Source organism: Dromiciops gliroides, chromosome 1, assembly GCF_019393635.1.
Source record: "Dromiciops gliroides isolate mDroGli1 chromosome 1, mDroGli1.pri, whole genome shotgun sequence".
Lineage (NCBI taxonomy): Eukaryota > Metazoa > Chordata > Mammalia > Microbiotheria > Microbiotheriidae > Dromiciops > Dromiciops gliroides.
Window position 1 is genome coordinate 15,352,537 of NC_057861.1, and position 11,576 is coordinate 15,364,112.

Genomic DNA, 11,576 nt, shown 5'->3' on the forward strand with positions numbered 1-11,576 from the left:
GGTACACTATTCCTTTCTCTCCTAATTTACCTATGGTATCACCTCTTATGTCTAAATCGTGTATCCATTTTGACCTTATTTTAGTATAAGGTGTAAGATGTTGGTCTATGCCTAATTTCTGCCATACTATCTTCCAGTTTTCCCAGCAGTTTTTGTCAAATATTGAGTTCCTATCCCAGAAGCTGGAGTTTTTGGGTTTATCAAACACTACATTACTAGTGTCATTTACTACAGCATTTCCTGAGCCTAGCCTATTCCATTGATCTACCACTCTATTTTTTAGCCAGTACCAGATAGTTTTGATGACTGCCGCTTTATAGTAGAGCTCCAGGTTTGGTACCGCTAACCCACCTTCCTGTGAATTTTTTTTCATTATTTCCCTGGATATTCTTGATTTTTTGTTTTTCCAGATGAATTTTGTTATTATTCTTTCTAGCTCTATAAAATAATTTTTAGGTAGTCTGAGTGGTATGGCACTGAATAAGTAAATTAATTTAGGCAGTATTGTCATTTTTACTATATTAGCTCTGCTTATCCATGAGCAATTGATATCTTTCCAATTATTTAGATCTGGGGGGCAGCTAGATGGCACAGTGGTGAGGCGCTGGCCCTGGATTCAGGAGTACCTGAGTTCAGGTCTGGCCTCAGACACTTGATACTTACTAGCTGTGTGACCCTGGGCAAGTCACTTAACCCTCATTGCCCTGCAAAAAAAAAACAAAAACAAAAACCAATTATTTAGATCTGATTTTATTTGTGTGAAGAGTGTTTGGTAGTTGTGTTCATAGAGTTCCTGGGTTTGTCTTGGCAAGTAGACTCCCAAGTATTTTATATTTTCTACTGTTACTTTAAATGGAATTTCTCTTTCTATCTCTTGCTGCTGGACTTTGTTGGTCATGTATAGAAATGCTGATGATTTATGTGGATTTATTTTATATCCTGCTACTTTGCTAAAGTTGTTAATTGTTTCAAGTAATTTTTGGTTTTTTATCCTTTTCTCCCTTGCTTTTGTCCTCCCTTCTATCAGTCCCCCCCTTTCCCTTCCCCTTTTGCTTCCTTAAAGAATGAGTTAAGTTTCTTTATCCCAATGAACGTATATGTTATTCCCTCTTTGAGTCAAATCTAATGAGAATAGGGTTGAAACAATGTTCCCCCCTCCTACAATGTTTCCCCCTCCTCAATGTTCCCCCCTCCTAAGTAATTTTTGAGTTGATTCTCTAGGATTCCTTAAGTATACCATCATAGCATCTGCAAAGAGTGATAGTTTTGTTTCCTCCTTGCCTATTCTAATTCCTTTAATTCCTTTCTCTTCTCTGATTGCTAAAGCTAACATTTCTACTACAATATTAAATAATAGGGGTGATAATGGACATCCCTGATTCACCCCTGATCTTATTGGGAAGGCCTCTAATTTATCTCCATCGCATATAATACTTGCTGATGGCTTTAGGTAGATACTGTTTATTATTTTAAGGAAAGCTCCCCCTATTCCTAAACTCTCCAGTGTTTTTATTAGGAATGGGTGTTGTATTTTGTCAAAAGCAGAAAGCTTCTTTAGTGACAAGGAAGATTGAGGTGCACCCTCAGAAGATGATAGCAACATCAGGGCTCCTACATCCAAAGTTTTCAAGAAAAATATGAATTGGTCTCAGGCCTTAGAAGTGCTCAAAAAGGACTTTGAAGATAAAGTAAGAGAGGTAGAGGGAAAATTAAGAGAGAGAGAGAGAGGAAAAAAAATGGAAAGAGAAATTAGAGTGATGAAGGAGGGTCATGAAAAAAGTTAACAGCTTGAAAAGCCAAATTGGTCAAATGGAAAAGGAGGTATAAAAGCTCTCTGAAGAAAATCATTGCTTAAAAATTAGGATTAAGCAAATAGAAGCTGATGACCTTATGAGAAATTAAGACACAATAAAGCAAATCCAAATGAATTTTTTTTGTTTTTTGTTTTTTTTGTAGGCAATGGGGGTTAAGTGACTTGCCCAGGGTTACACAGCTAGTAAGTGTCAAGTGTCTGAGGCCGGATTTGAACTCAGGTGCTCCTGAATTCAGGGCCGGTGCTTTAACCACTGCGCCATCTAGCTGCCCCCCCCCAAATGAATTTTTAAAAATAGAGGGCAATGTGAAATATCTCCTTGGTAAAACAGCTCACCTGGAAAATAGATCCAGGAGAGATAATTTTAAAATGATTGGACTACCTGAAAACCATAATCAAGGAAAGAGCTCAGACATCATCTTCCAGGAAATTGTCAGGGGAAATTGTCCTGATATTCTAGAAGCAGAAGGTAAAATAGAAATTGAAAGAATCCACTGATCACCTCCTGAAAGAGATCCCAAAATGAAAACTCCCAGGAATATTATAGCTAACTTCCAGAGATCCCAGGTCAAGGAGAAAATATTGCAAGCAGCTAGAAAGAAACAATTCAAGTACTGTGGATCCACAGTCAGGATAGCACAAGATCTAGCATCTTCTACACAAAAGGACCAGAGGCCATGGAATATGATATTCCAGAGGGCAAAGGAATTGGGATTACAACCAAGAATCACCTACCCAGAAAAACTGAGTATAATCTTTCAGGGGGGGAATGGGACTTTAATGAAAAAGAGGACTTTTAGGTATTTGTGATGAAAAGACCTGAACTGAATAAAAAAATTGACTTTCAAATCCAAGACCCTAGAGAAGCATAAAAAGGTAAACAGGAAAAAGAAATCAAGAGAGATGTTAAAAGGTTAAATTGCTTCCATTCCTACATGGTAAGATGATACATCTAACTCAAAAGAACTTTCTCAGTATTAGGGCAGATGATAGGAATAAATTTAGACAGAGGGAACAGGTGGGAATTGATTATGAAGGGATGATATCTGTGAAGCATTTTAAAAATCTTTTTTGTGGTGTGGTAGAAGTTGGGTGACATGCCTGGGGTCAAGCAATTGGTGAGTGTCTTATGACTGGGCCCAGATTTGGGCTCAGCTCTTCCTGGGTCCAGGGTGGGTGCTTTGTTCATTGTGTCACCTAGACACCCCATGATGACATCTTTAGGGTAAAATTGAGGGCTGAGGGGATTTCACTGGGGGAGGAGGAAGGGGAGAGGTAGAATGGGGTGAAATCCCACATAAAAGAAACAGGAAAGTTCTTATGGAGTGGGGGGAGAGATGGGGGAATAACTGGACAGTGAATGAACTTCACACTCATCAGAATTGGCTCAAAGATCTTAATCTCATCAGAGTTCTCTCAAGAAGGGGTTAACATACATACTCAATGGGGTAGAGTAATCTAAGATGGAAAGTGAATGAGCCTTACCCTCATCAGAATTGGCTCAAAGACATTAATCTCATCAGAATTGGCTCAAGGAGGGAATAACATTCACACTCAATTGGGCAGAGTAATCTATCTAACCTTGCAGGAAAGTAGGAGGGGAAGGGGATAAGAGGGAAGGGTGAAAGAAGGGAAGGCAAATTGGGGAAGGGGAAAGTTAGAAGTAAATACCCTTTGAGGAGAGATATGGTTAAAGAAGATAGATAATAGAGTACTGGGGAAGGGAATAGAGTGGAGGGGAACAGCTAACAATAGTAGCTGTGAAAAAGAGAAAAGAAAAAAATTGTACAAAAATATTTACAGCAACTCTTTGTGGTGGCTAAGAATTGGAAATTGAAGGAATGCCCATCAAGTGGGGAGTGACTAAACAAGCTGTGGTATATGATTGTAATGGAATATTATTGTGCTATAAGAAATGACAAGCAGGATGATTTCAGAAAAACCTGGACTTATATGAACTAATGTATAGTGAAGTGAGCAGAACCAGAAGAACATTGTGCACTGTGACAGCATTTTTGTTCTATGAGCAATTGTGAATGACTTAAGCACTTTCAGTAATACAGTGATCCAAGACAATCCCAAAAGACTAATGATAAAGCATACTATCCACTTCCAGAGAAAGAACTGATATTGATTGAACACAGACACAGTTGATCATCACACAATGTTACTGTTACTGTGTACAATGTTTTCCTGGTTCTGCTCATTTCACTCAGCATCAGGCCACTTAAGTCTTTCCAGGTTTTTCTGAAACCTGCCTGCTCATCATTTCTTACAGCAGAATAGTATTCCATTACATTCATATACCACAACTTTTTCAGCCATTCCCAAATTGATGGGCATGCCCTCGATTTCTAATTCTTTGCCAATTTTTTTTCTTTTTTTTGATAAAGATCTTCTGGGTACATTCCAAACAGTGAAATTTTAGATATGAGAGTATGGTTATTTCTGTAATTTTTCTCCCGTATTTATCAGATTGCTCACCAAAAAGATTCTACAAGTCTCCAACTCCTGCAACAATGAATGGGTGTGTCCATTCCTCTATAATTCCATGAAGATCAAAGTTCGTTACTTTTAATGATTTTTGCCCCAAAGTTTGCAATTCTAAAAGCAATGAGTGACTATGATGCCTGTTCCTGAAAAACCTCACCAACACTGAATTTTGGTTCTTTTAACAGTTGCCAGTTGATAGATTTGAGGGCCCACAATTTTTCTGTTATAAATATGTCCTTCTCTGATCCCTCTTCGCAGTGGCTCATGTGGACTACAAAGGTGGAGAGCCAGCAAGTTTTGCAGTTCTGTTTTCTTTCTTTTTTTTATGAGATATTTTATTTTTTCTGTTACATGTAAAGATAGTTCTCAACTTTTGTTTATACATGCTTTACAATTTCAGATTTTTCTCCCTCCCTCCCCTCCCTCCCCCCTCCCCTAGACAGCAGGTAATCTGATATAGGTTATATCTATATATCTCTATACATATACATATAGATAGATATATATACACACACACATATATATATACACATAATAACATTAATCCTATTTCTGCATTAATCCTGTTACAAGAGAAAGAATCAGAGCAGTGATGCAAAACCTCAAAATAGAAAAAAAAACAACAGCACCCAAAACAAAAGAAATAATATGGTTCAATCAGCATCTATACTCCACAGTTCTTTCTTTCTTTTTTTTTCTTGGATTTGGAGATCCTCTTCTATCATGAGTTCCCTGGAACTCTTCTGTACCATTGCATTGGTGAGAAGAATATAGTCCATCACAGTAGGTCAACACTCAATGTTGATGATTCTGTGTACAATGTTCTTCTGGTTCTGCTCATCTCACTCATCATCAGCTCACGTAAGACCCTCCAGGTTTCTCTGAACTCTTCCTGCTCATCATTTCTTACAGCACAATAGTATTCCATTGTATTCATATACCACATGCAGTTCTGTTTTCAAAGAGGACCAATGACATCACAGATGATATCTTGATTTGAACATGAATTGGATTTAAGTGAGGCACAAAATTGTCAGCCTCACTCTCTTTTCCAGAGTCATCAAAGTCCAGTGGCAAGACAAAAATCAAGACAAGCAGTGATGACCCAGGATACAGTGGGTGACCTTGGAGTCTTTAACGTCTAACCAAGCTCTAAGCACTCCACAACACCTGCTTCAGAAAAACTAACCAATATATTAAGTACTTTTTTGAAAATTTCAAATAATCAATAAATCAATAGAGGCATAAACAAAGGTGATTTTTAAAATCTTTAATCAACTTGGAAGAAGAAAAATACTTTGACCACTGGATGAAAGGAGATTATGCTATACAGGAAATGACCTGGGATTGGTTGACAGGTATAGACACTCCATCTAGAAGATTCCTGGGGGAATAGAGATGGGGATGTGTTCCACTAGGGTAGTTAAGTAGGAGTCATGGGGCCCCACCTTACTCACTTTCTCTGCTAATGCCTCATTGCAGAATGCTACTTGGCAATTTCTCAATGATTTTAACAAATTTATTATCTTTTTAAAAACACTACCTGCATTTCCTAATTCATTCTCCCTCCAAGAAATCTAATTCCTAACAAATATTTTTTTAAAGAAAGAAGCAATTTGGAAAAACTAACTAATGTATCAATTGCATTTTGAACATCTAAAATTGGATATACCAGAGGTATCACAAATTCAACATGCCCAACCTTATTTTTCCCCCCAAACCTTCCCAATTCTTCCCAATTTTCCTATTGCTGCGAAAGAAATCACGATTTCTCACAAATTTGGTGTCATCATCGACTCCTCATTCACACTCAGCCCACGTAGTCAATCTGTCATCAAGTTGTTTAGTTTCTGCTTCCAGAACATTTCCTGTGTGTCCCTTCCTCTTGTCTTCCACTGCCAACACTCTAGTACAGAATCTCATCTCATCATGGCCACACAATTTCATTCCCTTGTGGCTTCTCTTCCTGCCTCGACTTTCTCTCTACTCAGATCCAGCCTCCACACAGTTGCCAAAGGCAGGTTCCTAAAGCACAGGTCTGGCACGGGTCATTAATCTCCAATGGTTCCCAAAGACCACCAGGACAATTCTCTGTTTTGTTTTTAAAACTCTTCACAGTTGGGCAGCTAGGTGGTGCAGTGGATAGAGCACTGGCTCTGGATTCAGGAGGACCTGAGTTCAAATCCACCCTCAGACACTTGACACTTACTAGCTGTGTGACCCTGGGCAAGTCACTTAACCTTCATTGCCCTGCAAAAAAAACAAAAAACCTCTTCACAATCTGTTCCCTTGCTTCCTTTCCATCCTTCTTACCCTCTTACCATCCATGGCCAATGGTCCACTGATGCTGGCTTTCTTGCTATTCCTCCAACATGACACATCATCTCCTAATTGCTGCCTTTTTATTACTTGTCCCAGATGCCTGAAATGCTCTTCCTTTTCCTCTCTTTCTCCTCAATTTCTTTAAGTCTAAATTCAAATCCCACCTTCAAGAAGAAATTTTTCCCTGTCTTTCCCTCCTGCCCCCACCAGAAGCAGCTGGACCTGGATTCAAGAAGACCTCAGTTCAAATTTAACCTCAAACACTTTACTAGCTATGTGACCTTGGACAAGTCACTCAAACCACTTTGCCCCAGGTTTTCAACTGTAAAATGGGGATAATAATAGCACCTGAGAATCAAATGAGATAATATTTGGTATCTAGAAGGTGCCTGGCACATACTAGGTGCTATATAAATCAGTTTCCTTCCCTTCACCCCCCCCCAGTGCCTTTCTTCTGACGTTACTTCCATTTTCATTGTATATATGGAATAAGTACATAGTTGCTCACATGTTGTCTCTCCCAGTAGAATATGAACTTTTTAAGGGCAGAGACCATGTTTTTGCTGTTATTAATATCTGCAGGGTCTAGAACCTTGTCTGACACATGGGCAGAAAGAAAGACCCCTATGGTATTTATAACAGCACTTTTTTTGGTGGGGAAATGGGGGTTAAGTGACTTGCTCAGGGTCACACAGCTAGTAAGTGTCAAATGTCTGAGGCTGGATTTGAACTCAGGTCCTCCTGAATCCAGGGCCAGTGCTCTGCGCCACCTAGCTACCCCTGTGCCTAACTCTTCTTGACCCCTTTGAGGTTTTCTTAACAAAGATACTGGAGTGGTTTTCCATTTCCTTCTCCAGCTCATTTTACAGATGAAGAAACTGAGGCAAACAAGTGGATTGCCCAGGGTAACACAACTAGTAAGTGTCTGAGGCCATATTTGAACTCAGGAAGGTGAGTCTTCCTAACTTCAGACTCAGCACTCTATCTACTACACCAACTAGATGCCCCTTAAAGAATTAAATCTTGAGGGGGGTGCAGCTAGGTGGCACAGCAGATAAAGCACTAGCCCTGGATTCAGGAGGACCTGAGTTCAAATCTGGTCTCAGACACTTGACAATTACTAGCTGTATGACCTTAGGCAAGTCACTTAACCCTCATTGCCCCACAAAAATAAAAGAATTAAATCTTGGTATATGAGAAGATTCCAGTAGAAGTTTTTTTGGCAAGTCAAGCTTTGGGGGCTTTAGAAAGCTTACACTTGGTTTGGAGGGCAGCAAAGGAAGGCAGAGAGAGTTTCACACTTCCCTCCAGATCCCCCACCATTGCCATTGTGAGGGCCAAATTTAATATGTATAGAGTTCATTGGGTGGCTCACCATAATATTGGGGTTCAGAAAATAATGAGGGACCTCTAGGTCCAATATTTCCTCCCCTCTGAACTGCCTTTTTAGATGTTTCTCCCAGGCCAATAAGAAAGGAGCTTAACAGCCTCTTTTCTACAAACGAATCATGTTTTATTAATAGGAATAAAATACACAGCAAAGGTGAAATTAATAAAGTCAAAGACAAGGGAATAGGAAAAAAGAAAAATGGATAATCCCCCTAAGTCTAGCAAAAACCTATACAATCGCCAAACTCACTTCCAGCTCGGTTAATTCAAAGAGCCAGGCTCATTTATTAACTCACCACCTGGGGTCTATAGCTTCAATGGGAAACAGCTATGTAGCCAGGGCCCACAGGAGAAACTTCTCCCTCGTCTGCTCCCTGCAGCTCACCCACCCGAAAGAGACTGAGCTCCCCTCCGGGTGTGTTTACTCTCCCTCCCCCCAAAAGGGGAGGTCCTTCAAACTCGATCAGAGACTGGTTTCTCCTGATGACATCAGCAGCATACGCCACTCAGGACAGGCCAGGTGTGGCCCATCCCAATCACTCTGACAAATTCCATTATTTTACCACACCCTTTTCATCAGAGAAACTGGACCAATTACAAACAAGTTTTCTAAGGAGCAGAGTGAGAATAAGCCAGACATGCAGAGAGAAGAAGTATGTAGCTTCTGGATTCTGCAAGAACCCAGACCTTAGGTCTCGCAGGGAACTACACAGACCTCAAGGAAGTTTTCCAAGGAATCCACAAAAGGAGAAAGAACATTTGTTCAACCAGGCACTGTGGGTTATCCATTGGGCACACAAGCTTTCTAAGCTTGAGATTACTCTCCCCTAGAGTCAGTCTGCCTATGGGAGAGTGTGTCCCAGGCTCTTTGTGGGATGGTATTATGCTTTTTGGTCCTTGCTATATCTTCTCCGTAAATATCCTTTTGTAAAAAAAAAAAATCTAACTGATATGAATTGGTTAATTGATATTAAGAAGACGGTAACTGGTTAGTTGATATTGGGGCACACCAGATAGGGGATCATCCCCTGGATACTAGACACTGCTAATCCAAGCTGTGAATCATAGTTCAAAATTGTTTTCCCAGAAAGGTTGAGATTTATAGTTCTGCCAATAGTGTATTAGTATGCCTAGCATCCCTCCCTCAATCATTCTTTAAAATGCCTCCCAACAGCCTGGATGCAGGAGATAAGTGCTCAGATAATTCAATCCTAGTTGTTGTAACTCCTTCCCCAGAGGCAAGCTTGGAGAGCAGGCTCCCCTACCCAGAATGGTTTACCTCTCCAACTCTGATTTCCTTTTCATAGAAACAATCACTGTCAGAAAATAATGGGATCTTTAAATTCAAAGGGACCCCCGGGGGCATGTAGCACTACCCAAACCTGGACAAGAATCCTCTTTATAATATCCCCAACAAGTGGTTATCCAGCTTCTCCTTGAAGGACTCCACAGATAGCCCGTCCCACTTGTGAACAGATCTTTTTATTGTCTGGAAGATTTTCCTAGATCCAGCTTCAATTTGCCCTCGGGATTATACTTTGTCTCTCTACTGAGGGGCTCGAAGTATCCCCTTATATCCTCTTGCTCTCCAAACCTACATTTGCCCAAAAGCTAAGCCCAGGTGAGGAGGTCAGAGGACCTGGGTTCAAATCCTGCCTCTGAGGTTTATTATCCCAGTGAATGTGGGCAAGTGCTTTGGCCTCCCTAGGCCCCAGTTTCCTTCTCTATAAAATGAAGGGGATTGGACTGGAAGACCTCTGAGGCCCTTTTCTGCCCTAGAGCTAGGATCCTCACTCTGGACCCAGAGACAAGAGCCAGCAATGTAAGACTGCTGAACTTCAAGGGATAGGAACTTCTGTTAGAGGCAAGGGCCCCATCCTGTCCTGGGCACCAGGGATGCAGAGGTGGATGGGGGCTGGGTGAGGCTGGTATGGGTGCTGCTTGGGCCTCTAGACAGAGGATCGCATGCTAAGGGGATCGGGTCCCTTCTTGGTCACAGGCTGGTCCTCCATTCTTGGCCTGGATGATGTGAACAGGCCCAGGAAGCTGCTATAGAGGATGCTTGCTTCCACAATGGAGGGGCAGGTAGGGGGCGATGGGGATATAATTGGACTTGGAGTCAGGAAGACCTGAATTCGAATCCTACCACAGACACAGACTTTGTGTGACCTTGGGCAAATTTCTTAATCTCTTTTAGCCTCTTTAAAAGGAAGGTGATGATAGCACCCACCTCCTAGGATAAGTGACACTCATATGAAACAATACATGTAAAGTGCTTAACAAACCTTATAACACTGGATAAATGTTATCTTGTTATTATTATTGCTGTTGTTATTGTTATTAGCATGAGGAAACATTTAAAGAAGTATCCTTAGAAAGTCAGGGGCCTGAGAACAGGGGATGTCAGGGCTGAGAGGGTGTGGGTGATACTTAGAACAGGGAATGCCCTTCACTGCTCTCCAGGCTCCACTCCTGAGTCTTTCTCCACCATCCCCAGCAGCTTTCTAGAACTCAAAGATCCTTTCTCCTGGATCCCCCTTCCTCTGATCAGTTCTTCCTGGCACCTTCATTTTAAGAAAGAGCTCCCACGGGGCAGCTAGGTGGCGCAGGGGATAGAGCACTGGCCCTGGAGTCAGGAGGACCTGAGTTCAAATCTGGCCTCAGACACTTGACACTTACTAGCTGTGTGACCCTGGGCAAGTCACTTAACCCCAATTGCCTCACTTAAAAAAAAATTAAAAAAAAAAAAAAAGAGCGAGCTCCCAGGCCAGCCAGGTTCACTCTCCCACTTCTCTCCCCGCTCTGATCCGGCCTCTCTGGACTTCTTTCTCCCTCCCAGCCTGGCTCAAACACCTTCCCTTTTCCCCACACCTTTTTTTTAAGGGCAATAAGGGTTGACTTGCCCAGGGCCACACAGCTAGTGAGGCCAGATCTGAACTCAGGTCCTCCTGACTACAGGGCCAGTGCTTTATCCACTGCACCACCTAGCTGCCCCCATTTTATTCTATTAGAATGTAAGTTCCCCAAGAGCAGAACTTTATTATTTTTGTGCCTGTATTCCAGTACTTAGAACACAGCCTGGCACATATCAGTGTACTTATATGTGTATGTATAACAGGGCACAGACAGCTTCTTTTTTGCATCCTCACCACCCAGCAGAGTGCCTGTTGTGTATACAGAAGGTGACTAATTAGTGCTTACTGATTGATTCTACCCCTCTCTTCAAAGATAGAGCAAAGATAGGGCCAAGAAAAAATGAGTTCCAATACCCCTCAGACCCTTTCTAGCTGTGACTCTGAGCTAGTCACTTTGGACCTCTGAGCCTCAGTTTCCCTATCTGTAAAACAGGGAAAATAATAGCACCTACTACACTGGGTTGTAGTAATGCACCAGCCCTGGATTCAGGAGGACCTAAGTCCTGAGTTCAAATCTGACCTCAGACACTTGACATGTGTGACCCTGGGCAAGTCACTTAACCCTCATTGCCCTGAAAAATAAAAAGAATATAGATGGGGATTCTGCTTGTGATTTTCCTGGTAAAGAGAAATCCTGGGTGAGG